Source organism: Rhipicephalus microplus, unplaced genomic scaffold (assembly GCF_043290135.1).
Source record: "Rhipicephalus microplus isolate Deutch F79 unplaced genomic scaffold, USDA_Rmic scaffold_49, whole genome shotgun sequence".
Taxonomy (NCBI): domain Eukaryota; kingdom Metazoa; phylum Arthropoda; class Arachnida; order Ixodida; family Ixodidae; genus Rhipicephalus; species Rhipicephalus microplus.
In genome coordinates, this window is record NW_027464622.1 from 2,471,863 (window position 1) to 2,498,843 (window position 26,981).

The 26,981-nt window shown below is 46.5% G+C and overlaps 1 protein-coding gene across 1 annotated transcript in view; it reads right to left on the reverse strand.

The window, feature by feature from the left end:
- LOC119161107 (mitochondrial amidoxime reducing component 2) overlaps nt 1–26,981 on the reverse strand; it is a gene marked incomplete at its 5' end in the record, with an annotated part of 104,654 nt that overhangs the window by 13,660 nt on the left and 64,013 nt on the right.

Here is a 26,981-nt window from a genome sequence, read left to right on the forward strand (position 1 = left end):
TTGAGACGCGGGCCGAAAAAATTGCCTTTAGCAGCGATATTGTGCGACAGATAGCGCTAGATTTTGCCTGTGTGCTCGGCATCGATAATTTTAAAGCCAGTGTAGGTAGGCTGAACCGTTTCAAAGCCCACCACAATATTGCCACATACCTTTCTTCAAGTTTTGTTATCGCCATGTTACACTACGTTCAGCGCAAACAAGGCCTACATTGTTAGAGAACCTTCGAGGCTGATCGTTATAACATTACACCCACTTCGAGAATCTTTCAGATTATTCTGGAAACAACGCCACCGCTAGCAATAACACTAAAATGTTCGATGCCAAGTGTATCAATGCCGACACGCTTCGCCACTTGTCAGTTGATCGACGGCCGACGCTCTGTTCGCCGCTATCAGTTTAAGACTGCTACTGTAGTCCGACTTTCCATTTATTGGGCACAGGTTCGCCCAAATAAACAATTTATTATTCGACTCACAGTGTGCCCCATTCGTCCACGTCACGACCCCGTGACATCTGGTGGAGGTGATGTTTCTTCTGGGTGCTGGACGCCTCCGTCAAGCCGCGAACCCAACCCACACCCCAAAGACACCGACGCCAGCACCGAGCAGTGAGTTAGCCACAGGCAACAAGGCCTGCCACCAGAATACGGCTTTTACCAGACAAGGCTCAGAAAATAAGACGTTCACGTCAACTACGGCGACCATGTCAGCGCCTGTTCCACCTGCACCACTCCTGCTCCCACAATCCAAAGAGCCGCCAACTTTCTGCGGTTCGCCACTGGAAGACCCAGAAAGCTGGATCAAAAGGTTCGACCGCGTCGCCGCCTTTAATGACTGAACAGACGATGACAAGCTCCAACATGTGTACTTCTCCTTAGAAGACGCTGCTCGGACCTGGTTCGAGAGTCAAGAGCGAAGCCTTACAACGTGGAACATCTTTCGCACCAGGTTCCTCACCACTTTCGCAAGAGCGGTGCACAAAGAGAAGGCCCCAGCTCTCCTCGAAACCCGCATGCAGATGCCAAATGAAGACGTGGCGCTATTCATGGAAGATATGATTAAACTCTTCCGCCACACTGACTCTGACATGTCTGAGGACAAGAAAGTCTGTCTGCTCATGCGAGAAATAAAGCAGGAACTCTTCGCTGGGCTGATCAAAAACCCGCCAAAGACGGTCGCCAAATCATTTCAGAAGCATCTACGATAAAGAAGATGCTTGAGATTCGCACGCGGCAATACAACCGTAGCTTCTCGTCTACAAGCTACGCCGGCATTCAAGTGCTAGGAACCACTGACTTGAGTGAGACGATCCGAGCGATCGTGCAAGAAGAGCCGAGAAAATTACTTCCTTCAGCGCAGCCTCATGTGGACTCCATTGCGGCCCTATGCCAGGAGATCCAGCAACCGTTGGGCGTTCCTCAGCCTCAAGAGCCACAGCTACAAGTCATGAGCTATGCTGCTCCAGCCCCCCGCCACGCCCCTCCTCCACGCGCACGCCATGACGCCACCCTGTCGCACTTCCGTCGCCAGACCCCACCGCCGCAATCACGGCCACCGACGTCTTACCGTTCGCCAGCGGGCCAGCGCAGATCGCCAAGGAAAACCGAGGTTTGGCGTGCACCTGACAGCCGCCCGCTCTGCTACCACTGCGACGAGGCCGGGCACACCAATCGCCATTGCCAGTTCCGACAGATGGGTCTACGGGGCTTCGACGTCAACGCGCCATGTCCACAAGGCGGTGAACGACCGCATGACATCAGCGACTATCTCGCGGGAGTGCAATACCCAGACGACCGTATCATTCGCCGTCGCCAGGCCGCTAAGCCTCACCGCACCGCGGGCAGTTCACCGGCCCTGCTCCGGACCGATCTCCAAGTCCCTACTCGGAAAACTAAAGGCAGCAACCAATGGAGAGGCGGTTGCTGTGCGACGACCTGCTGAAGATTATCTTCTGACGACGACGCGGCGAAACTTTCTGAACACGACGCGAACCAAGCAGAGCCCTGATGACGAAACCTCATGCACCAAAGATGACCCGATGACACAACATGGATGCAACCGAACAAGCTGACGCAGCCGTGACCCGACGCCACGACCCAACCGCAACGCTAGGGGACGAACTAGTGACACTGACGTTCTCATCGACGGGCACAGCATCACAGCTCTCGTCGACACCGGAGCCGACTATACTGTCAACAGTGGGACGTTCGCCGCAAAGTTGAAAAAAGTCTGGACCGCATGGGGAAGCTCCGAAATTCGAACCGCTGGAGGCCATCTCATAACCCCCGCTGGGCTCTGTACAGCAAGAGTCACCATCAATAAGCGGACTTACCCTGCAAGCTTTGTAATCCTACACGAGTGCTCCAGGGATGTGATACTCGGGATGGACTTCTTTTGTTAACACGGTGCTGTCATCAACTTGAGGTCTGAGTCAATCACACTAACCTCAGAAAAAGCGCTGCCGCCCCTCATGATGCACATGACCCATGCTTTAAGGGGGCAGGCTGGTCTTTGGGACAGAAAAGTGACAAAAAAATTCATTTCCTAAAAGTGAGATATTTGGTTTCTGCAAGTATTTTTCTATCCCTCTGCAAATTTTCACACACCAGTTAGTGGTAATTTTTTTGTAATAATATTCTAACTGTCTAGATTCTTGGTGCTGTTAACATGCAGAACTTGTAAAAAAATGGGGAAACGACTTCGAGGCTTCTTTGTATTGGCCGGCAACTATGTTAGAAGCTCTGCTACGAATTTATGAGCACCTTTATAAGGATTGCAAAACACGTGTACCATGATTGTTGCTTTTTGAAGAAGCTGTGTGTTTGCAGTTTTTTTTTCATTTTTCTCAAAAAAGTAAATTTACGACTGTTCAATTTTGAGGCCTCAATATCACTGCACCTAGGGCAGGTACAACAATAATTCTTTTTGCAATGAAAACCTGTATGTGTGTAGTATGCAAGTATGGGAGCAGAATTAAGAGCACAAGCCTTTTTAATTAATTACTGACAAAAATTGTAATACAATGCCAATTGATTTTTAAATGGATAGTTCATTTTGCTGTAGAACAACCAAAAAAGGCCTAAAAACAAAAAACTTGCATACTTTCACTCTATAGTCCTTAGTCTATGTTGGCATACCTTAAGGGGAGATGAGGGTCGAAAAACGAGTTTTTTTCAAAGTTACCAATTTTTTATTTTTGCCTGCTTTGACAAGATTAGTACCTCTACTGTTATGAAAAAAATATTACAGGTCGAGATTTAACTGGAAATGCTTTAAAATTTCATCTAAAAAGCACAAGGTGCCTGTTGAAAGGACGAAGGCGCATTCTTCGAGCACCTTGCCGCCGATAATGCGCCGCCGCTAGCCATTGTTGATCGCATGAGTCGAACAGTCGAGCCTCACTCTTCGAATAACACCAGTTTCTCTCGTTGATGCAGCGCAAGAAATAATAAAGAGAATCACTCTTCTGTGCGTTTTCCGAGCGCCATGACAGGCTTATCACATGGTACGAATCAGGGACCGCGATTGGCCGCTGCGCGTCTGTATGTGCTGTGAAGCCTATTTGGGGGTCCATGTCTTGTCGAGCAGTGCAGCTGAGCAATGCTTTTCTCGTGTAATTATCTCCGCTATGAATAAAAAAAGGCATTGCTCGCATGCGAAAGCCGTTGTGCGGCGCGCTTCGTAGGAATAGGCTACGAGCAGCTGGTCCGATTTGCGGCAGTTGTTCGCTTGCAAAAGCCAATGCATCAAAGTCATTCACACCCATCAGCCAGAAAGTTCGTGATGCGGCAATGGATGAAGTCAGCGCCGATCTTGAGAGGTCAGAGCTCGCAGTGAGAGAACTTAGCAGGGACGACATTGTCATTATGTACGACGGTATGTGGCATAAACATGGCCGCAAAATGGCATGACACTGGTCTTGGTTTGAATTTTGCAGTCCTGTCGAACTTCTTCCTAGCTTGCAGTAGGCACAAGGCTCTGCCAGATGGAGCAAAAGTTTGGCAAGTGTTTCATAGCCCTGTCTGTGAGCGAAATGTCTGTTAGGAGTCCGCCTAGAAAACGCCAACAGAGACAAACTCATGGTGCTGGCATATTTTAGTCGCAGTGGCCACTACGAGAAGGATTGTTCTTTTTGGTGTGTAAATTTCATCTGATTTAACAATATCTTTCTTAAATAAAAACTCAATTTTAACTTTAAAACTCGTTTTTCACAAAACACAAATTTTGCCATTTTTTCCCATGTGCCTCTTCTTTTTCGGGCATTTCTAGTGCTCGGATCTGCATGAAGTTTTGTCCAAATGTTTTCCAAAGTATGAAAAATTCAATTACCTAGTTTAAATTTCAAGATTTTATTGTATAATAAAAAAATTGTATGTATACCTTTACTAGGGTAGGTGAAATACGGACTTTTTACGTCTATTATTTTTCACGTGTATTATATATTCTGTATGTGCTTCCTAATTAGTTATTTGCACTCTAGACTTTATTTGAAGCATTATGAACTATGAATGATAAAAAAATTACAAAATTTTAGGGATGAAAAGAGGGAGCAAAAGGGTTAAGGTTTTCACTTTGTCATGTTGCAGAGCTAAAAGTGTGTAACTTGCAAGAAAACTAACTATATATTTGAAATCAACATAAAAAGTACCATAAACAGCTCAAGCTTCATAGCTCTAGGGTGAATATTAAAGAAAAAGTGTCTTCGAGTATTATCTCCCCTTAAATACCACTTTTATTTAAGCACTTTTTTTCTATGACGGCCTTAAACAATAGGGAGTGAACTTAGGTTATCTCAGGAACAAGATGAGTTACAGGAAAACTAATGAAATATTTGAAATCAGCAGAAGAAAACTGCAAAATCCTGTGTAGTTTGATCCAAGATCACTGAAGCATACTTGCCAAGTCTCCCGGATTGGACGGGAGACTCCCGGATTTCGATCGTTTTCTCCTATTTTACGGTTGTCATGAAAATCTCCCAGAAATCGAAATTTCTGTGCGTGATTGGCCGCATTGACAAAAAAGCATTTCAATCTGCTCCATGCTTTTCGAACCTACCCCATTTTATTATGAGTTTAAGAGGCATTCATGTAAACGTACAGTATAATCTCAGTAATGCGAAACTGCGGCAGATACGAATTCCTGAAAATCCCAAAGCTAAATTTCATTGGGCCTCAATTCAAACGTTCCGAACACATTTCCTAATCTCGGGGGGTGATACGAAAATTAGTACGGAAACCGTCGAACGAAGGCCGAGAGCCGCCTACTCGAAGCTTCGGAAGTACGCACTGTCTTCTACAGTGCATGTGATTGTCGTTGCCACAACCGCAGTAGACGAAACTGCGGTCGCTCTTGACACGATCATGTATGGCGACGACGTAATTACTGACATAACCCTGAAAGTGTGCGCTCAACCAGTCAAAGCAACACTGCTTTACATAAACTCTGCGGACAAAACTGCGGCAGATGCTATTGTAGATGGCCTAAAATGACTTAGTTTTGAAGGCACGTGCGCAGCCAAGCGCATTGAGATTGTAAAATGAACTAGCGTTTGCCGCAACCACCACGCACGAAACCGCTGTCACAGCGACGCGATAGCGATCTATGAGCCTCGAGGGCACGCAACGGTCGGTTAAAGGCAGCAAATACGTAAAAAATTTTTAAAAAGTTAGAGTTTCGCCGCAAGGGCGAAGCAATAAATGCGACAGCAACAACTTGGAATGTAGCGCTGAAAATGGCAAGCAGATTGAAACGTGGAGCGTGCTGCTCACACACAAATGACGCACGAACACGATACTCGCAGCGAACTAACAACGTTTACCGCTTGACTTGTAACGCGCTGTTTAAACAGAAACGATTCACGATACATAATCACAGGTACCGATGAGTAGAGATTGACAAATGTCTCAGTTGTTATACCTCGCTGTGTATGAAAAGTGCGCTGTTTTCGCAAAAGGGCCTGTGCAGAGACCAAAGTGACCTTTGTGGGCCCGGCAACTAATGCTTTCATTTCAGTGAAAACCGAAGGCATTTGATTCCTCTATCAAAGGATAAGCGTGCACGCACAAGTAAGCATTCATGGGGCAAAATACAAGCGAAAGATAAGCAAGCGTCGTGCATCGCGACAAGCGCAACGGCAAGCACGGGCGGCTTTTTTTTTTTGTGTTAATATATATATATATATATATATATATATATATCTATATACGTATACATATACGGTGAAGGACGGCGGCAGTGGCGACGGCAAAAAAATAGCCTGGACTGTCGATATAATTGCTATCACAATAAAAAGAGTCCAGACGCGTTTTGGCATTCCTGACGAAAGCTAGTAGTGAGTAAAGTTTTGACCCGTGCTTTTGCGGCAGCCAGCTGCGCCGTCCTGTCCGTTCACATGTGTCCCAGGAAGACATACGCAAGTTGTTTTAACTGAAATAGATTCTGCTAGTTGTGTTGATCCTTTCAGACTCTCACCTTAGTGAAAAACTCTACCCTCGTGTGTTCGGCGACTCCACCGCAACGCTGATGTTGGCGCTTGTGATTGAGACCCCCTTGTCACCCCCTTTTGTTTTTAGCATTTAGCAATGTTTTTTTTATTTGTATAACCTTGTGCCACACAAGCCCCCTCCCCCCACCTGGCAAAATCTCCCGCATTCAGAATCCTTGAACTTGGCAGGTATGCTGAAGAAATAAACAAAAAATGTCTAAGACCTGTCTGCCCCCTTAAATATGATAGGAGAGCAGATCACCGTTCCACCCTTCACCAGCGTAACCATTTCTGTCGGCATCGAAGAACACCCAAACATTGACGGCGTCATCGAGGGCAATCAGCACCTACTTCTAAACCATCAGATTTGCATTGCAAGAGGCATAGCCGAGCTGCGTGGAGGCAAAACAAAGGTACTGCGGACAAACTTCAGCAACGAATATAAGTACCGCAGCGTTGGTACGACGGTCGCCTACATCGACGAATTCGTGAACGCCAGCAACGCTTTTACCCTCCTCGATGCTGTCGAAGATTCTTCTACGATTCGTTGTCCCCAACCAGATTTCGACGTCAACCCGAGACTTCTGAAGTGTGAGCAAGACTAGCTCAAAACCCTGCTTCTACAATTCAAGGACTGCTTCTCGTCATCCTCCAGAATTCAGCAAACCCCAGCCGCGAAACATCGCATTATAATAGAAGAAAGTGCTCGACCAGTTCGGCAGAGCCAGTACCGAGTTTCAACGTGTGAACGCGAGGCCGTGAAAAAAAAAGTCAACGAAATGATACGGGATGACATCATTCAGCCGTCCAAGAGTCCGTGGGCGTCACCCGTGGTCTTAGTAAAGAAGGACGGGACCCTATGCTTTTGCGTTGATTACCAGCGCCTGACCAAGATGACCAAGAAGAATGGGTACCATGTTCTACGTATAGACGACGCTCTGGATTGTCTGCACAACGCAAAGTACTTTTCGTCGATGGACCTCAAGACCGGCTATTGGCAAATTGAGGTCGACGAGAAAGATCGAAGGAAGACTGCCTTTATCACACTAGACGGCCTTTCCCGCCGCTCCCTCCCTCCCTCAAAAAAGAAAAACTGATGCCTTCCTGAAGTCAATCGAGCAATGTATGCATATTGTGCATTACATCTTGGTAATATAGTATATATTGATCGCATGAAAGTATTTCTAATAAGTTTGTCTTTCATACCATCTTTTATTTGATTTGTCACCACAGTAATCATTGCTTTGAGGTCACAGTGGCATAAGGCAATCAAATGTGCTTGGACATGAGCCACGTTCTTGCTGAAAGTCGGATAAATACACGAGAGAGAACGTGCAAACGTTACACTCATTTGAGTGCAGCACTTCACGCAAAATCTTGTACTATTATTCATCCATCACCAGGTAGCTATATCCAATGTTACTGGTCCTTCAGACAAAATTCGTTCACTATAGTGACTTCCCGTCACTTTAGCGCCCGGTCACATGTTGCTGTGTGCCGACACTCTTTCCTTGCAACTTATTTTTGGTACTCACTATGTGCGTGCTAGTCAAAGCAAAAGGTATTCACAACTGCTCATAACCTCGCTACAACGATATTGACTTCATAAGAAACTGAAGCACAGAAATTAGTGATCCAATCTGCCCTTTCCCAATGGGGCAGCGCATGCTCCGTTCCCTAGCGGAAAGCTCATGGGGCACTTTTTTATATCGGATGGCGATGTACGTTTTCCCGGCCCTTATCAAATTCCTGCCAAAAAGGGCAAGGGGCAGCACAGGGAAATGAAAGCGGCCTCCATTGTCATACTCCAGAGCCACACCGCCAGCACGCTGCGCAGAACTGAAGTGGAATCTAGCAATACAGAGCTTTGCTCTGAAGGCATTCCATATTTCTATAGTATTGGTGAATTTCTTTTCATTTTTTCTCAATTCGAACGACCATTTGCGCTCTTCTCCTCACACTGGAGTATAACCCCCTTTCCGTGCCACCACCAATCCGATGAGCCCCGCACCGGAGCTGAAAACAGCAGTGCATCACCACCAGTAATTTCGGTATTAGCTCACAGGTCTAGTTACAACCTTAGAAAAAATGCCAACTCGGCCCACAGTCATCACTGTCCCTCCTGACAAAGATTTTGCATAAACACTTGATCCTATTTGCGGCGAGATCGGGCTATACGAGGCAGCACTGTCCCCGCGCAAATGTGGATAGGCGGTCGGCAGAGCATGTACGAATACACGCAGCGGTGCTTCGTCGCTTGCTGTCTGAGCCGACTGTGGGCAGATAAAATGCGTTGACTAAGGTTTACTGTTAATATTCTTACAAGGAAACGTATATTTACAGATATTTACGATGATTACACGCAACGGCAATGCCTGGCACACTGGCGGGCTGGGACCAGTCTCTATCCACTTCCTAGTCTTTCTTTCAGGCAGGGACCCTCTACCGCTTTATGCCCCAATCCCACTACTGCCTTGTGGCACTACCCCACGGCGTTAAAGCGCCGACCCGGCACTTGTCACGAAAGGGGAATGTTGGGTGACACATAAGGCTTCAGTCTTACGACGTGCACAACAGTGGACGGTGGTGGCGTTGAGTGCGCTTCGTCGACGACTCGCTGTATCTCGTAGGCGAGGTTGGTGATCTTGCACAGGACTTTGTGTGGTCCGTCATAGCGAAATAAAATTTTTCTGAGAGGCCGACCTGACGACATGGGGTCCACAAGAGTACGAGAGAACCTGCTGCATAGGAAATTTCGCTGTGGTGATGATCGTATCGATCTTTCTGAGAGGCTTGAGAAAGTATGAGTCGTTCTCGGGCAATCTTTCGTGCTGCGTCGGCTCGCTCTATGGCATCGCGGACGTATGTGACCGGAGAGCTTGAACCAGCGGGAAGGAGTGTATCAAGAGGCAGAGAGGGTTCCCGTCCATAAAGAAGGTAGAACGGGGAATAGCCTGCGGTGTCATGTCTGGAGGAGTTGTAAGCGAAGGTGACGTAAGGTAATGTTGCGTCCCAGTCACGGTGGTCTGGAGAAACATACATTGACAACATGTCTGTTATACTGCGATTCAGGCGCTCTGTAAGTCCATAAGTTTGTGGATGGTATGCCGTTGTGAACTTGTAGTTCGTGGAACAGGAACGTACGATATCGTGGACGACGCGAGATAAAAAGTATCGGCCTTGGTCAGTAACGAGCTGTCGAGGAGCGCCGTGATGCAATATGATGTCATGCAGTAGAAAGTCGGCGACATCGGTAGCGCAGCTGGCTGGAAGAGCACGGGTGATCGCGTAACGTGTCGCATAGTCGGTCGCCACAGCAACCCATTCGTTCCCGGATGCAGAAGTGGGAAATGGCCCGAGAAGGTCGAGCCCTACGCGGTAGAATGGTTCAGCAGGGATCTCAATAGGGTTAAGAAGGCCAGCTGGAAGCGATGTTGGTCGTTTTCGACGTTGACAAAGGTCGCAGCTGGCGACATACTTTTGCACAGAGCGATATAGGCGTGGCCAGAAAAAAACGGCACCGGACGCGATCATAAGTGCGGGTGACTCCCAGGTGACCACCGGCAGGTTCATCGTGAAGCTGTCAGAGAACATCTACACGCAAATGGGAAGGCACGACGAGAAGGCGGTCAGAACCATTAGGGCGCATGTTGTGGCGGTAGAGAACACCTTCATGAAGGAAATACAAGTTCAGAGAAGTGGGTGGAGTAGCGGAACTCAGGCTTTCTATGATGAGAAGTAAATCCGGGCCGCGGCGTTGCTCAGAAGTGATATCAAGAAAGTCTGATATTGATAAGGCGCAAGCCTCCGTAGCTCTCTCTGTGGCGTCTGGTGGATCCACTGGATACCGTGACAGGCAGTCGGCGTCTTGATGGAGATGACCAGATTTATACACGTCCGAGAAGGTGTATTCTTGGAGGCGGAGAGACGAACGACCGAGACGTCCCGTAGGATCCTTGAGCGAGGAAAGCCAGCAGAGTGCATGATGATCAGTTACAACAGCAAAACTGCAACCGAAGAGGTACGGGTGAAATTTAGCGACAGCCTAAACAAGAGCAAGACACTGTCTTTCAGAGATGAAATAGTTCTTCTCGGCAGGGGATGAAAGGCGGCTGGCGTAGGCGATGACACAGTCACGTCCATGCTGACGCTGAGCTAAAACAGCACCAATTCCGTGGCCACTCGCGTCCGTACGAACTTCTGTCGGGGCAGTCTGATCGAAGTGGCCTAATATTGGCGTAGTCGTGAGGGCTGCAATGAGCACCGAAAATGCAGCACTTTCAGGCGAATTCCAAGTAAATGGGACATCTTAATAAGCTCGGTGAGAGGCTGCGCAATATCGGCGAAATTCCGGATGAAGCGTCGAAAATAGGAGCACAAACCAAGGAAGCTCTGGACATCCTTAGGAGAAGAGGGCACGGGAAATTGAGTCACTGCGCGAATTTTGTCCGGATCGGGCTGTACCCCAGATGCGTTAACGAGGTGACGAAGTACAGTTATTTCGCGATGGCCGAAACGGCATTTGGAGGAGTTCAGCTGGAGACCAGCGTTGCGGAATACTTGGAGAATACTGGACAGTCGCTCAAGATGGCTTGCGAACGTCGGTTAAAAAACAATTATATCATCTAAGTAGCATAAGCAAGTAGACCATTTGAAGCCACGCAGAAGGGAATCCATCATGCGCTCAAAGTTGGCCGGCGCATTACAAAGCCCAAACGGCCTTACTTTAAATTGGTATAACCCATCGGGGGTTACAAATGCCGTTTTTTCTCGGTCCCGTGGGTCGACAGCGATCTGCCAATAACCAGATCAAAGGCCAATGGACGAGAAAAACTGCGCCATAAAGGCAATCAAGGGCGTCATCTATTCTTCGTAAGGGGTAAACGTCCTTCTTAGTGACCTTGTTGAGATGTCTATAGTCGACGCAAAACCGTCATGTGTTGTCCTTCTTCTTGACAAGCACGACCGGGGATGCCCACGGACTAGATGAGTGTTCGACGAGGCCTTTGGCGAGCATTTTCTCGACCTCTTTCTGGATGACAGAGCGTTCGGCAGCGGAGACGTGGTAAGGGCGGCGATGAATTGGGTTGGCATCGCCGGTGTTGATGTGATGCGTCACAACTGATGTCTGGCCTAAAGGGCGGTTGTCAAGATCGAATATGTCCGCATAGGATGTCAACAGACGGTGGAGCTCTTGTGCTTTGGAGGGCGAAAGATCTGGCGCTATCATTTTGGCAATGTCAATGCTTGACAGGTTGGGCGCAGTGAGCAAGTTGACGTGCGGTGTAGGTTGCTGAGCCGACAGTTCAGAAATATCACACTCTTGCAACGACGATATGACGCCTAGTTTAATACCAGCAGGCAGCACGTGCGTGGAGAAACCAAAGTTCAAAAGAGACAGATGGGTCTGGTTGTGGCGTACTCTCACCACGGTGTGCGGGACAGTAATGGAGTGCTTTACCACAACGTCGGTAATAGGTGAAACGACATATTCACCATCGCGCACAGGCGGATCACACACGAGCTGCACGTAAGTCACGGCTTGCGGCGGAAGATGCAGGAACTCAGTGGCACAAAGGTGACTTTGAGCATCACGGGCAACAGCGGCGTCAAAAGGCAGTTCCAACTGAAAAAGACCCGTCGAGCAGTCGATAAGGGCGGAGTGTGCAGAGAGAAAGTCAAGACCAAGAATCACGCCATGTGGGCACTGCTCAAGCACGGTGAACAACACGACGGTCTGGCGCCCAGCAATACACACGCGAGAGATGCACATGCCAAGAACGGTAGATGTGCTCCCATCGGCAAGCATTACTGCACACTTAATAAGAGGCGTGATCACTTTTCGCAGTTTCATACAGAGAGCAGCGCTCATGACTGAAATTCGTGCGCCAGTGTCTATGAGGGCTGTAACGGTAACGTCATCCACCAAAAGGTCCAAAATATTGCGGCGTGTAGGAATCGTCAACAGAGGATTTGCAGAACGGGTCGTTAATGCAGCGTCACCTCCGGGAGCTGCATGGTCTAGTTTCCCGAGGTTGAGGGCCCAGGTCGTGCAGGGGACCTGGATAGAGAAATCATCGGCGAGAGAGATCGGCGGCCTTGGGGTGATGTGACCGGCCGAACCTTCGGCCCTGAACGTTAGTAGGAGCAGGCTGTGGATCGTACGGAGTAGAAAAGCGGTGAGAATTGCCTTCAAAGCGACGCGATGTCCCAGTGTTCCAAGATGAATTGGATGTCCAACGATTGCGACAGTAGCGTGCAATGTGGCCGGCGCGAGAGCAGTGCAAGCAGATCGGTCTATCATCCGACGTTCTCCATTCAGCAGGGTTCCAGTAGCGGGAAGGGTAGCGTGAAGGGTACACCCGAATCAGGTTAACAGAAGCCGAGGTCTCGGTAGTGCGAACAGCGCAAACAGGTGCGATGCCGAGATTTGCTATTTCTTGGCGAACGACGGCTTGGATGAGGGAGACGGTAGATGCGTTGTCTTGAGGACCGTCGGAGGCGATGGCTGCAGGAGCCATTGCTTCGAGTTCGCGGCGAACGATTCGGGTGACGTTTTCGGACGATGTAGCTTGCGTGAACTTGGGGCTGTCTTCGCAGGTCGAAGTGGCTGCAGTATTAGGCAGATGCGCAAACTGGCGGGTTATGCGACGGTTCTTAGCGTGCTCGAAGCGCTGACATTCCTTCACAACCGCGTCGACGGTGGCGCAATCTTTAACGATCAACAGATTGAAGGCGTCATCGGCAATTCCCTTTAATATGTGAGCGATTTTGTCAGTTTCGCTCATGTTCTCGTCCACCTTTCGACAGAGGCCCAATACGTCCTGTATATAAGATACATACGATCCTGTCGATGTCTGTACGCGACATTTCAGGTCTTTCCTCGCGGCCTGCTGTCGCCCAAATGGCCTGCTGAATAACTCGACAAGCTTCAGTTTGCAAACGTCCCAGCTGGTCAACTCCGACTCATGCGTCTCATACCAGGTGAGCGCTGTATCCCGCAAGTAAAATACAACGTTGGCCAGCATCAACGTAGGGTCCCACCTATAGTATTCGCTCACGCGCTCGTACAATGCGACCCAATCTTCAACATTCACCTTGTCCTTGCCTGTGCCCGAAAAGGTTCCGGGGTCTCGTGGAGGCAGGAGAAACAGAGGAGGCAGCTACTGCTGCTGCTGCTGCTGCTGTTGCGGCTGCTGTTGCTCTTGTGGGTGGGCCTGTTGAGCCATTGCAGGAAAATGAAGGTGGCGACCACTCCAAAGTTCCGTGTTGATGATATATGGCGTTTTTTGGCGCAAGGGCCATTTGATGGCCAAAGAGCGCCAGTTCATAGGACAAGGAATGTGGACGATGATTGTGATTAGCGGCTGTATAAGGGCCATAAAATTCCTCGCGGTAAGGCGGGTAAAAACGTACAAGTAGTAAAATCATGACCATGCCGTGAAAGGTGTGTGGTGCGAATAGGTGATGAAAGTTGGTGATAATAAAAGACGATGATGGATATGTATGGCATTAGCACAAGTGCCTCACTCGTTCATACCCTTGCGTCCAAGGGCCGTGAGGCAAGTGCTTTCTTGTGTAGCCACCGCAGCGAAAACCTCCCAGGAGAGGTCGTGCTACGGAATGCCGGGGAATATGATATGAAAACTATGAATTTCTCTTAAAAACGCGAATAATGACTTATGACTAAAAAGCGGTTCCCTACCGACGAACATTGCAGGGTGTAAAGGTATATGTTGTCGGTAGGGTAATGGAAAGTGTTGTTTTCTTAGAGCGTCCAATTGTTTGCACTGAATTAAAATGTGAAGGACTGTTAATCCTTCACCACATCTGTCACACAATGGTGGATCCCCACCCGACCGAAGATGTGTGTGTGTCGTGTATGTGTGTCCTATCCTGAGTCTTGTAAGTATTACCTCTGTATGACGCGATTTCGATACGGGCAGCCAATGACCAAGGTGTGGCTTAACAATGTGTAGTTTGTTTTGTGTGTGTGTATCCCACTTGCTCTGCCAGTAGTCCCTGAGATTTCGTTTGAGAGACGGCTTAAGATCAAGGGCCGGGATCGATAAAGGTGTAATGGCGGTGCTTTCGTGGGGGGATGCAGCAAGCTGATCCGCCATCATGTTGCCTTGAATTTCACGGTGCCCTGGCACCCAGCACACAACAACATGTCGGTTGAGTGTGTAGAGTGTGCATAACATGGAGTAAAGTGAAACGAGGACAGGGTTTTTTTGTTTTTTAAGACTTTGCAGAGCCGTTACCACACTGAGGGAGTCTGTATAAATTACTGCTTTTTGTATTTGTGATTGTTTTATGTGTTTAGCTGCCACGAGTATCGCGTAAGCTTCCGCTGTGAAGATACTTGTGCCTGGATGTAGCGGGCCAGCATCCGAAAAGGAAGGGCCAACAGCAGCGTAGGACACAGAGGAGTTAGACTTAGAGGCATCTGTAAAAAAACTCAGGACGTGTGTATTTGTGTTGAAGTTCCAAGAAGTATGTTCGAATATGGGCAATAGGCGCATGTTTAGTAACTTCTAGGAAAGACACATCGCAATCTATAGTCTGCCACTGCCACGGTGGCGGGTATGCTACAGGAGCCATTAAACTGTGTTCGAGTGACACTCCAGTGTCCTCAGCTAGACCCTTCAGGCGAACTGAGAGGGGCTGCCTCATTGAAGGCCTGTTTTGGAAAAGAATGGAGCTCGACAAGTCATTAATAGTAGAGTAGGAGGGGTGCCTCTTGTCTGCCTTCACCTTAAGGAAATATACAAAGGACATGTAGGTTCTTTGCAGATGAAGCGACCACTCATTTGACTCAACGTAAAGGCTTTCTACGGGGCTGGTGCGAAAAGCACCCGTAGAAAGGCGGATGCCGGAATGGTGCACGGGATCCAGCATCTTCAAAGCACTTTGAGTCGCAGACTGATAAACAATGGCCCCATAATCTAGGCGGGAGCGAATTAGGCTTCTATACAGGTTCATGAGGCATTTCCTGTCACTACCCCACGTAGTATGCGACAACACTTTTATAACATTCATGGCTTTTAAACATTTTGTTTTTAAATACTTTATGTGGGGTACGAAGGTCAACTTGTTGTCCACGATTAAGCCTAAGAATTTATGCTCGGCTTTGACGGACAGACGTTGCCCGTTCAGTCGAATGTCAGGTTCCGAGTGCATGCCTCTCTTTCGAGAGAACAAGACACACGTGCTTTTTTGTGGGTTAAGCCGAAATCCGTTTTCATCTGCCCATTTGGAGACCTTATTTAAACCCAGCTGAACCTGCCGCTCACACATGGCCAAGTTGCATGACTTGAAGCCAAGCTGAGCGTCGTCTACATATGTACAATAGAACATATTGCGGGGAATGGACAAGTGCAAAGAATTCATTTTAATAATAAAAAGTGTGCAACTAAGCACACCACCTTGTGGCATGCCTGTTTCCTGGATAAATGTTTGAGAGAGCACACTGCCCAGACGGACACGGAATGTCCGGTTTGACAGGTAACTTTCGATTATATGAAACATTCTTCCGCGCACGCCAAGGTGTGACAGGTCTCTTAGAATTCCGAAATGCCATGTTGTATCATAAGCCTTTTCGATATCGAGGAACACAGAGAGAAAATATTGTTTATGAACGAAGGCGTCTCTGATCTGTGCCTCGATACGAACAAGGTGGTCTGTGGTGGATCTACTTTCTCGAAACCCGCACTGAAATGGGTCGAGCAAATTATTTGTTTCAAGAAAATGTACAAGTCGGCAGTTTATCATTTTTTCGAAGACTTTGCACAAGCAGCTTGTAAGTGCTATAGGCCTATAACTCGAGGGTAAAGAAGGGTCCTTGCCCTCTTTCAAAATGGGAATAACAATAGCCTCTTTCCAGGCGGTAGGAATAGTGCCAGAAGACCAAATAGCATTGTACAAACAAAGTAGGGTTTTTCGGGTTTCGTTTGGTAGGTTTTTTAACATTTCATACATCACACGGTCAGAGCCTGGGGCAGAAGTACTGCAGGAGTTTAGAGATGTTCGGAGCTCAGCTAGACTGAAAGCTTGGTTATATGCCTCGTATCTAGTGGATTTGTGTTCGAGTTTCTGCTTTTCTATTCTTGTTCTGTATTTTTGGAAAGTGTCAGTATAGTGGGACGAGCTGGATACCTGTTCAAAGTGTGCACCGAGGAAGTTTGCCTGATCTTCCAAGGTATCACCCTGAGTGTTTACGAGTGGAAGTGCGTGTACTTGTTTTCCTGCTATCCTACTGACCATGTTCCATACTTTAGCCTCCTGTGTGTATGAATTAACCCCTGATAAAAACTTCTGCCAGCTTTCTCTTCTGGCCTGCCGACGCGTTCTCCTGCCTTGAGACTTTATTTTCTTGAAGGTTTCAAGATTTTCGGCTGTCGGTGAGTTACGAAGCAGCCTCCGAGCTCTGTTTTGCTGTTTGCGCGCCTTTCGGCATTCATCGTTCCACCATGGCACACATCGTTTTCCAGGGTGTCCATTTGTTTGTGGGATGCATTTTGTTGCAGCATCAATCAAAAACGCTGTGAAGTAGTTCACAGCAACATGAATGTTCAAAGTACAGATGTCATTCCAACCTAGACAAGCGATAGTATAAAACTGTTCCCAGTCGGCTCTGTTTATGAGCCACTTGGGAACGCGTGGTGGACACTCAGTTACTGTCGTTGTGCTCAAAACTACGGGGAAGTGGTCACTTCCGTACAGATTACTGACGACTTTCTACTGTAGTAGAGGCACAAGAGATGGAGATACTATGGTCAGGTCTATAGAGGAGTAGGTGTTATTAGCGAGGTTATAATAGGTTGGTACTTTTCGATTTAGGAGACACGCGCTCGATGAGATAAGGAACTGTTCGATCAGCCGACCTCGCGCGTCATACCGAGAGTCACCCCATAGCCTGCTATGCGCATTAAAGTCTCCAAGGAGAACATAAGGTTCCGGAAGTTGATCAATTAGAGAGTGTAAATCACGTTTTTGCAGCTGATAGCTAGGAGGAATGTAGATAGTGCAGATTGTGATCAGTTTATCAAAAAAAAACCGCTCGAACAGCCACTGCCTCAAGGGATGTTTGTAGTTGTAGGTGTGTGCATGCAGTTCCTTGTTTCACTATGATGGCAACACCTCCGGATGATGTCATGGCATCATCACGGTCCTTTCGAAAAATAACGTGTTTGCGAAGAAAATTTGTGTGTTTTGAATTAAGGTGTGTTTCTTGTACACACAGCACTTTTGGTGTGTGTTCGTGTAAGAGTTCTTGGATGTTGTCAAGGTTTCTGAGAAGGCCCCTGACGTTCCATTGTATAATTTGAGTGTTCATGGTGAATGTAAAATAATGCTGTGTGTACAAAGAGCGAGTGGCTGTTTAGACGGGGAGTTTGAGTTCACTTAACAGGGCCATCACCAGGCCCTGTTATTTGCTTTTTTGTTTTCTTGGCGCGCTCCAAGGAGCCACGCCGCTCTTTCGGCACCAAGGGTGCCAACGTATCCATTGCCTCCTCGGAGGCACTGGATGCCCGCACGTGCGGGCTGTTAGTTCGGATTTTAGGCCTCGCCTGGTGAGGGGAGGCCTTGAGACCCGAAGACTCTGGAGTCTCCGGCCTCTGTTTGGGAGCAGGCGGTGTAGCCTGGGCTACAGCCGCCTTGGGGGCAGGTGCCACAACCTCCGGCTCGGTATGCGCGGGCCGAAGGTGTGGCGAGGGCTGGTGCGGCGGTGCCCCCTGACGCGCCGCATCAGCGTATGTAGGTCCATAGAATGGAGCGACTCTTCGCCGTGCTTCCTTAAACGTAATGTTCTCCTTCACCTTCAATGTAATTATTTCTTTTTCTTTTTTCCAGTAGGTGCAGGAGCGTGAATATGCGGCATGGTTTCCTTCGCAGTTTACACAGTGTGGCGGTTGTTTGCAGTTCTCAGACACGTGGCCTAGGACTCCACATTGTGCACAAGTCTGGCGACCACGACAGGTTTTAGAGCCATGGCCATACCTCTGGCATTGGAAGCAACGACGAGGGTTTGGAATATACGGTCTGATAGATGTCTTTGTGTACCCTGTTTGTATGGAATCTGGTAGTTTACTGGATGCAAACGTGAGTATCAAGTGTTTCGTTGGTATTTCCTTATTATCTCTTCTGATTATAATTCTCTGTACATTATTGACATTTTGGCTCTTCCACCCTTCCAAAAGTTCAGTTTCGGTGAGTTCAAGTAAGTCTGCATCAGATACTACTCCGCGGGTGATGTTCATGGATCTGTGTGGTGTTACGGTGATCGGCACGTCACCAAACGTTGAGAGGCTGTCTAGCTTTACAAATTGTGCTTTGTCCCGAATTTCGAGAAGAAGGTCTCCGCTAGCCATTTTGGTTACTTTGTATCCAGCCCCGAGAGTTTCATTAAGACACCTGGCAACTACGAAAGGAGATACGGTCCTGGCTTGCTTTCCGGTTTTTTCGCAGTGGATGACGTGGAAGCGGGGAAAAGTTTCTACTGGCTGGTTGAAGAAGTTTATGTCGTCGGTGCGTACCCGCTTTAGGGCGGTACGATCAGACAGTTGAGGGAATGCTCCATGCATGCCGGTCTTATTTTTGTTCGGCAGCGTTGGCGGCCACCCACCACGGAGCCCAACGAGGGGACGCTACAAGTTTACAGATGCTGAAAACTGCAGACGCCAGCCGTACAACGCCACTATAACCCAATGCGCCTAGACCAAGGTAGGCTATTTGCACAGGGTTAACCCTTGCCGCCAGGAAAATTGGAAGTAAACAGAAGAGAGAAGTAGACAGGAAAGCTAAAAAAGTAAGAAAGACGAAGATGTAGGGAGAGAGAGATAGGAAAAGGCGACTGCCGATTTCCCCTGGGTGGGTCAGCCCAGGGGTGCCGTCTACGTGAAGCCGGGGCCAAAGAGGTGTGTTGCCTCTGCTGGGGGGCCTTAAAGGTCCGATCACCCAGCGTCAGCTCAACCCCCAGGATCCCCTTTTCCCCGGGCACGGCAAAGCCACGCACGGCTAGGCGTGGGAGGGAGTAGAAACTCCCCCATTAGCTCGGGTCCGTGGTGTCGCTACACACCAAACGCCTACTTGCGCAGGCGCCCCTGCGGGGAAAAAAAAGTTCCGTGTTGGTTTGCCGGGAAAGCCAGATAGGCGTACCCAGCACCTCCACCAATAATCTTACAAGGAAACGTATATTTACAGATATTTACGATGATTACACGCAACGGCAATGCCTGGCACACTGGCGGGCTGGGACCAGTCTCTATCCACTTCCTATTCTTTCTTTCAGGCAGGGACCCTCTACCGCTTTATGCCCCAATCCCACTACTGCCTTGTGGCAATATCTACGCTCTTCTCTACTGAATACGATACTTATGCGACGTTAACATTACCCATGAGTAAAGCAGATTCTGACTTTTATAAGGATGCTCTCCCTGAGTGACTCTTTTCATGCTTTTGCTCTAAATCACGCCTTTGCTGTATCGTTTGTACATAATTAGCTAGTGTTCCACCTACTACGCACTGCTGTAGCATGACTGAACTACTTTAATCACATCAATAACGCGTTCGATGCTCTAACGCGTTATTCGAAGGTCGTAGGTTCGATTCCTGCTCACGGCTGGTTACTTTTTCACCCACTTTTCTTTCTTATTTACATTCCATTGGTTCTAATAACTTCCCCTGTACATTCCTTGGCATTACTGTCTGTTAGATCTCATTATTTGTGTCAAAACACAGAAAAACGAGCCCTTAGGTATACACTTCTTTCCCTTGTGTATATATATATATATATATATATATATATATATATATATATATATATATATATATAAGCAGTATTTTTTAATCTCAAAGGCTCTAAACAAGGACTCTGCTTTATATACACTTCTGGAAAACCGCGAGCAATTCAATAGTTTGACCACTGGCACCAGTAGAAGTTTCAGCTTTTTGTCTTCCTTAGCGGCAGCAGTGTAATTTATTTACATTGAAATCGAGGATAAGCGTGCTCTATTACATTGAGGTTAAAAACACGAGGTTAGACACGAAGCTATTATGACTAAATAGTTTGTTATAATGAGAAACAAGGTATACTCAACTGCAATATATCAAGGTTTAAATTTACTAACGAACTGCATTTGTACGCTGGCCATGAAGCAACAAAATCTGCAGTTTGCTTTCAGCAATATATCAATGAACAATTGCAACTGTGGCTAGTTTCAATTTTTACAATGAACAGTGACATGATGCCTAGCACCTGGAGGCAGGATTTTTTTGTTCAAAACTGCTTGAAGTCGCTGAATTTCAAACATACAAGTTTGAAAAACAATTTTTTAATGCAGACATTTTTATAGAAGCTTTCTTAATGATAAAAAAATATACCATCAATACACAAACCTATTGCTATACCTCCAATTCGGAAGATTTTATAATTATTCAAAAGTGTAGTGCAAAATTAAACAGTAAACTCACAACATCAATGCACTTGTCCCGCGGTTGCACAGTTCTCCTTATTCTGTTTCATCCGCACTGCACTTTTGGACACCAGCTAATTAATGGCAAAAACTGCATTCCTGAACATTCCTTATACATTCCTGAACATGTCGGAATTACACTCCAATCTCTCTACAATGGATCAGGAGACATAAGCTAAAACATAAAAACTCTATAGAGGTACTTAATAACTGTTAAGCTTTAACTATCGAAAACCACCATCTGATTATAAGAAACACCTGTAGCGAAGACCACTGGAAATTTTGGCCAAATGGGGTTCTTTATTATGCACGTGAATTCAAATACAGAAGCCTTGAGCATTTTTTACCATACTGGAAATGTAGTTGCCGCGACCAGGATGAAACTTATTGACCTGTGGATCAGCAGTCAAGCACCATAACCACCCCATCACTTTGGCGGGTTCATATAGATACTTGTGTTTTACACTGCTGTTAATAATGTTTAGTTGCTTTATGTACTAACAGGAGGCTCATCTCACAACTTTGTGCTCAAGTACTTACTTCAGTATTTATGTACCACATTTTGTAACAATAAAACATTTCAAGTCAGACTACGATAGAGGTATTTGAGATATTGCTTCAACGAAGAAATATTGACCTCTTGATGAAAACTAGAAAGTAAAATTGCCTTCAAAGCGATAAGATCCCCTTGTGTTCATGTCAATGAGCTATGTATCCCTTTCTGCAGGGCTTGGCAGGCATTTGATGTGGCCATGAAAGTGTCCGAAAACGGATTCTTTTAGACCCATTTTTTATGGTGTGACAGGAAGCTCACCTTTTGTAGTGTTTGTAGCTGCAGCAGTCAATCCCAAAAGCATGTATTTATTTTTAGCAGCAGTATTTTTCAATCTCAAAGGCTCTAAACCGGCTTTCCACCAGCAGCATTGAAAAGTAATGACGATCCCACCAGCCCTTCTTGCAATTTGTGAAAGTTTTCATCATTCTGCTTTTGCAGGAATTCCTGTAACTACATTTAACCATCTTTATTTTGAGCCTTACAACTATTTTTGAAAATAACAAGCTGTTACAATAGGATTATGTGACATTATACACCTTTCCTGTAGTATTTGTACTGCGTTGTGTGCACCTGTGCTTATGAGATCGGTGGCTTGTCACAGGCATCATAACTTTCTCTATACTCGAGCCAAGCCCAGTCATCCTTTCGCTTTTGCAGGGTCGCACCGAGTAGCAGTGCGTGTAATTTCCGAGACGAACTGTACGTATCAAAACCATGTCTGTTCAATAACTTAGCAACCTAGAAACAGTGTGCACGTTTGCATGTGCACCCTGGAAAGCTGCTCAGGATGCGCTGACGAACATGGGATTATTATGTCACACGAAGGCAGTACCACTTAAAGAGGGGAGGTGGCGATAAAAAAACATTTTGTTTTTGACCTAGAGCGATGAAATTTGGCATGCGTACTCATAAGTGCCTTGAATAGGGAAATATGCAGTTTCCTCATGATACCTTAAGTAGTTCTCAAGTTACATCATGCTACATGGTTTGATTTATAAGGTCTGCTCGTGGAAAGCCTTGCGCTATAACAAAACATGCCAGGAAGCTGCGAATGGTGTTGATCTTTACTCAAAAGAAGACTATTGGGTATGGCAACCTCAGAATTGTTTATCACTTCTCTTTTTTTTTTTAGCGAGGCTGCTTACACAAATTGTCATCATGACTGCTTACACAAATTGTCAGAAACAGTATCATGTACAAGTCATCTTCTAGAAAAAAAACTGGGCCATAAACAAGAATTCATAGTTGTCAGACCCTCAAAAAACGTTTTGGGATTCAGGAAAAAAACTGCATCAAAATCAGTCCAGTCATGCTACACTTTCCACGAGCAATGCACAATGTCGAAAACACTTGTGAGAAAAAGCCTGTCGAAAAGCTTTTTACAACAAACTTTCATGTTTCTGGTTCGATATTAATGAAAATTGGCACAGACACTAAGAATGGCATCACATCGCTTCCATAAATATTTCGAGGCAATACCACCAATGCTTGATGAGAGACAACTTATTTCTTCGTTAAACCTCGTGGAGATGCTGGAGGATTTATAAAATGACAAAAATAATTGCTGATTACTGTTTGCACAACCAACTGTATGCTGAAAGGGGCTGCATTTTCAAAATAATTCTTTTACAACACGAAATCTTGTGAACGTTTTCTTCAGCAACACTGCAATGAGCACACTTGCACTACAAACAAGAAGCCTTTCGAAAAATTCTTTAGATAGTAAAATGAAAACTAAGATCACACCCCCCTGAAGCACAGCTTAAGGAGCGTTACAGAACAAATGGAATCAAAATCTGTTAAAGGAGTGGTGACATTAAACTTATGAAATGCGTGTCCTTTGCTGTAAGCATTTTCTTCAGCTCCAGGCAGCATGATACACGCACTAAGATTCGTGAATTTTTGCTAAATAGTTTTTGCTCAACTTAAGTGCACAATTTTCAGTTTGGGTTTCGCGGCGTCAAGTTCGGCAGTGATGTCGATGCATAGGTGACTTGCCCACGTGACCACACAAAGCTGTGACGCACATCATGCTGAGTTTCGTCTGCTCTCACACGCACGTGCCACACAAGCGCCAGCGAAACAAACGTGCTGACAGTCACCATGGCCAGCTGCAGTAGCATCCAAGCAGTGGCAAGGCAAAATGCAGCCAGAAGAAAACAAAGCGTTTATATTTACAATATAAGTACAGAACCTGGACGAGGAAGCTGCCCGACGCTAGATGCACTGGCCTTTCATGGTCGCCGATACGCTGAAGGAGCGCGGGACAGCCACGCTGTTAAATGCGAGTAGCGTTTCTGACGGACAAGAACGCGTCAAGTGTCTCTTCAAAAGCACCCAGTGCCCTTGACGGACGCACCGTTTTGCTGCAAGGGATGCCAACACACTTGTCACTGCAGATCTGGTGTGACGTCACAACAACTGCAGTTGCTTCTCCTATTCAGAAATGTCAATGTTGCTGTGCAAGCGATGGGTCTAGATCGTGAGAGGAGGCATTCAGCTACACCTCTTTTAAAAGTGAATTAAAATATATTCTACGCGTTCATTTTCTTCGACCCTTCGTGTGCACAGTCCTTGCATACAAAGGAAACCCACAACAGGCTTGGGATAGCCTATAAATTTGGTGGCACCACCCCTTTAGGTGGTTGCCAAGATATCTGCTCCTCGAGCTGAGCATAATGTGAAAAAAACAGTTAATTGAGTATTGCATTTTAAGTTTCAATTTTTCTCTATGTCTCTAAAATGGCTAAAAATTGTGATCTCAGGTTTGTCTTCTGATATTTGGTTTCTCAGGCTTCTGCCCTTTGTCCAGTGTGCCTTTGCATTTTTTTTCATAACCTCCTTTTTTTGATTTAGGCAGAGCAAGCATGGATTAAAACCAAGCTTTTTGTATGAAGGAGAGGTGTGATAGGCATGACAGAAAACGTTGAAATTGAATATGACCATATACTGAAATTATTACACATATGTTTTGTGTTCAAGCTGTAATTTTTAAAATTACGTACTTGATCATAAATATTCACTGAACATTTTTTATATTAAGAGAGGTTTACTGCATCAGGGAAATGGCTCACGCCATGACAGCCTATGCCCTCTTTCCAAATAACGAAGTTATTGGCAGGAGACTGGTGGCACAGGAATAGCAGTTTGTTTATTGACGCGAAATGGGCATATAAAAATTCGTGCCCCTGCTTCTTGCATGCTTTTTTGCCACTCTAGCCGTGAAATGCAGGCCAGTCCCGGAAATGCTAATGTACGAGGCTTTCATTGTCTCAGAACATTGATAAACGCTCGTGGCGATACCAAGCGTGGTTCTAAGCGAGTCTAAATCGCATCATAAAAGCACTCTATATGACCATGGAGTGCACAGCACATAGACAGTGCAGGCGGCGTGTGATGCACTTGATGGTGACGTTCCCGGACGATGCACGAAATGTGTAGCTACGATGACAAAAAAATCGGTGCCCACTGCTCTTGGTATCGCATTTTCGAGTGACAATGCGCGAAACTGCTAGCCGCTGTTCCGAGCAATCCTTGGCAGTAGAAGAGCGGGGGGGGTTGACGAGCTTGATGCTATGGTCCGCCGTCAATACGTAAAATGCCTGTCCAACATTCCGAGGAGGTAGTGAGTGATGTGCTCCATTGCTTGCGAAAAAGCACGTCGCCACGAGTGCCCTAGCACGTCACTTTTGCCAGCAGTCTTGCCGTCAGCAGAGTTAGGCCTAATAACAACTCCGATAACACGCCGCGCTCGTAGACCACGTGCCCGCTCAAAGTAATTTGATCATGCATCCGTTTACAGCTCCTAACTAAAGCATAGTTATGTCCCAAGTGATTATCGAGCCATGAACACGTCAGGAAGTAGCGATTTTCGAAAGCCATGTCCTTGACACACAAGCAGCAGACGACGATCTCCTGGAGCGAGCACGAGGCCAATGGCAAGGGGAGCTGAGGCAACATGACAGCCACAGCCAATCAGGGGCCTCAAAACGACCTTCAAAAATTTGCTTTTTGTGCGCTTGTTCTTGACCCTTTGACTGCTTTGGACGAGCAGAGGTCGTCCCACCCAAACTGTCACCAAACTGCTTTGGAGGAGTAGAGCTTGTCCTAGCAGAATAGGTACTCCCCTCTAGCATTCAGGCGGAGAAGCGCGCATTTACAGGTCATATCGCATGTCATCCACTAGAAGGCAGCATTTTCTCGACGATTTAGTTTTCTTCTGTGGCAGGAGCCACGGAAGTGAAGACAGTGATGACGGGGAATGAGTAGCTCCTCCGGTAAAGATAAAGACAGTTCGCACATGAACAATGCGAGTGCCCGCCAGTGAAGCCACCTTGCGTTATTCCACATTTTGAAATTTTCCGCACAGCTTCGAAGCCTTCCGAGTGAAAATACCCCATGGGTGCTTAGCCTACATAAGTGAAGAAAGATGTGGCGTCTGTAACTGTTTTCGTTATAAGGTTATAATTCTTATTGGCAGCAGGTAGCTCATTTCTATGTATTGTTCAGAAATTAACTTTTTCTGTTGATTTGACCAAGTATGTGATGAAAATATTTTTTCAACATCGACTAGCTACTTTTCAGAACAACCAGAATTAAAATCCGCATTAAAAATAGGCACTTTTTGACCTGCAATTTTCGAAAAAAAAATGAGTAATTAAGGGGTTAAAAGGAGGAGCCAGCTGACGCGGGAAATTTGAACATGGAGAAACGCTCTTTCTGATGAGCCCAAGAAGCCAACTTCTGGCTGCATCATCGCGAAGCCATAATTTTATAATTTTTTAAAAGTAGCTGTTTTCTCATAATTTCCAGAATAATTTTCGCTACCTAAAAGGGTGAAATGAATTTTCCGAAGCACTTCTGCACGTTTTTCAGCTTAGATATTTTGGAATCAGATAGAAAAAGGGTTCTAGAAATTGAAAATGATTTTCAAAAAATAAATTTTTTCACCATTTTTTGTTATCCCAAAGCCACGTCCCCTCTTAATGCATAATACTAACGTAGGCCTATATGTATATTTTTGTATGTATGTTATGTAAAGACATGAACAATATTTTAATACTAACAAAGAAACCGTCAAATGCATGCAGTAATGAACGGTCATGTGGCTGAGTACATCGGGTCATACATGTTTTGCTGCCAGAGGCACTATAAGTCATTTTACATAACCTTCAATTAAAAAATAACAATAAAAATTCACCTCTCTCCCGAAAAATCACAGCATATCCACGGAGTGCATGATGATGAGTGGGGCGAAACGTCCATCCGTGCGTCTCTGCATCTGTCCGTGCATTCATCCCGTCTGTGCATCCATCCGCGCCTCCGTCCTTGCATGCATCCGTGCGTCCATCCCTCTGTCCGTCCATCCACCTATCCGTGCGTGCGTCCCTCGGTCCGTGCATCTGTCTGTCCGTCCATTCGTCCGCCCATCTAGTGAACACTTCAAGTACCGCCATCTCGCGTCT